The sequence below is a fragment of the Fragaria vesca genome, linkage group LG1, assembly GCF_000184155.1.
Source record: "Fragaria vesca subsp. vesca linkage group LG1, FraVesHawaii_1.0, whole genome shotgun sequence".
Classification (NCBI taxonomy): Eukaryota; Viridiplantae; Streptophyta; class Magnoliopsida; order Rosales; family Rosaceae; genus Fragaria; species Fragaria vesca.
In genome coordinates this window covers 16,316,056-16,318,800 of record NC_020491.1, presented here as the reverse complement: position 1 = coordinate 16,318,800, position 2,745 = coordinate 16,316,056, and positions in this window count along the sequence as shown.

Genomic DNA, 2,745 nt, shown 5'->3' with positions numbered 1-2,745 from the left:
ATATATACACACACATTCAACGTACTCAAAAATCGATCAACTCAATCACACTCAAAATCGATCAACTCGAATAAAACTCAAAATCAACATATATACACATATACATACCTATATATATCTCCACAAACTAATTATGGACAGATTTCGACAACACCCAAACTTTTTCTCCCATTTTTTTTTCCCAGATGAGCTGTTGTCCAGATCTGTAAATATAAGGCACTTTAGCAATTTTAATTTCTTCGGCTAAACTTTTAAAAATTTCGTCGGCTAAAGTTCACAGACTATAGTCGACGATATAAATTCTTTAGCCGACTAAATTAAAATTTCGTCGGCTAAAGTTGACCATAGCCGACGAAGGAAAATTTCGTCGGCTAAAGTCCACGTTAGCCGACGAGAAAATAATTCGTCGGCCTGGTTTTTTTATTTTCGTCCGTTAAAACCTTTCTTCTGGTAGTGTTTTGATATTTTGCAGCTAAAATCTATCATCTATACTTGAAGGTAAACATTTAATTTTTCATTATCATAATTTTGTTTCTTACTAGAACACAATTTCTTGTTATCTGCAAAGAAATTAGAGAAGAATTATTAAAGGAACATAAACAATTGACAATCCTAAAAGACTTTAGATCAACACTTGATAGAGAAAATCCTAATTATTGGGATAATATCTATTTGGTTTAGAGAAAAATCTAACGAGTTTTGAAGAACATTAGGATTATCAAAGAAACCCTTAAAGTGGATCAAGAACCTCAACATTATCTAAGCATAGGATAAATTAGTGATTAATCTCGAAGAGATTTCACCAAACTCGAAGAGATTTCTCTTTATATGTTTCCTATCCTCGAGTAGATTCTCTCGAGCAGATTATTTATCTTAAATAGATTATCTCAAGCAAATTACCTCGAGAGTAGATTACTCTGATTGAATTTACTCAGAGCCTAACTTTTAAGCCAGTGCTCAAAACAAATCCCAAGATGGGTACACCAATTGAACAAATACTAGAAAAAATTGAGTTCTAGTATAACAAGTTGTGAAGTTGATGCAAGGCATCAAGAAACCCTAGCAGAAGTTTCTAGACATATAGAATATCTAGAAAGACTTCTGAATATAGTTTATCAGTTAACTAAACTGGAAAGTAAAATAGACTATATTTGATCCCTCCCAAAAGAAAAAAGAACTATTGACAAAGGTAAATAGTAAGATACAGGAGCTTGACCAGCAACAAGTTAAAATCTTAGAATATATATGTTAAAAAGATAGCTGGAGAACATAAAAGGCTGGAAAATGATAGACAGGTTAAGATAAGTACCACAAGAACTCATGGATTTAAAAGTTTAGAAGTTCCTCAAGAAAGATCTTCACCAAGTTTTGAACCAACAATAAGCCCAAGAGTTTTTAGATCCTCAGAACCTCCAAAGCTTAGAGATATAAGAGACATGAAGATGATGAGCATCTTTGGAAAGAAAAAAGGAGTACAACTGCTAAACTCTGAAGAATTTGAAAACAATGAGATATAAATTAGTGCCAGGAATTCAGCAATCACGAAATTCGAATTCAACCAAATTTATAAATGAGGAAATTTTGATTTATTGAATAGTCATCAATTCAAAATTTTGGAGTTTACCACTTCCGCAACAACAAAAGAAATAGATCTCCCCTGTTAGTAACACCCAAAGAGGTAGCTAAAACTCAAAAAAAGAATTATAAATTTATGCAAATTCGAGCAGTCCATGTAGGCATAAAGCTACTTGTCATAGAATGATTAAATTGTTCAATTCTACCTGTTTTACAAGACAATAGGTTGACAAATTTTTAGAAACTTGCTAGGAATTCTTCAATCATCGCTATGCAATTAAGTTGCATGCTTCAACTGCTTCTTGAACTTTTTAGCAAGCTTGAATAATGTTGCTCACTGTTTAAGGCTGAGAGTGAAAACAGATGGCACATCTATGAAAGAAGGCATGCAAGAGATTGTTATAGTTTATAGGATTTACTATAAACTAATTAGTACAACAGTAGAGCTAAGAACCAAGCTATCAAATATCTCTAGTCCCACTACTAGATACCTCACCAATCCAAGAAATCATTCAAAAAAAATTCATAAGGTGGCTTAATTGGGATGAGGTAACATTTCCATTAGAGTGAAAGTTATTTGGTCCTAATGGAAGACCAGAAAATGCGAATATAGCTATCTATGAAAATAGAAGAACAAGAGATATCAACCTTTAGTTCAAAGAATACAGAAGGAGTGATGCAACTCTTGAAAGTCTAAAAAGCAATAACTCGAGATTACTAGGAAGATGTAATACTTCTAGAGAAGGAAGTGCTTCTAGAAATACCAGAATTTTAATAAATGAAGGATCTATTCCAATAGTGAAAGAAGATTTAGATGAACTTCACAGAGAAGTAAACATGTTAAAGTCAGAAGTACTTTATCGGCTCTATGATCGATAAGCAACAAACTACAAATATCTAACTCGTCTAGAGCAGTTGATTTAAGAAATAAAGAATTTTAAGTTGAAAGAAAAGTCATTCCTTACCAATAAGTTAAGATGGAAGAAGGAGAAAGGTCGTCAGCATATCCACAGACTACCATTATCAAAATTGGTAGAGATACAAAACTTCCTAAAAAAAAATGGCCTACTAGAAAGAGAGAGGACAAAAACTCTCAAAGACTTGTCCTAGAATTAAACATAAAAGAAAAATGCTTATTTCATAGCATAGTAACTGGTTAGATATGAACAA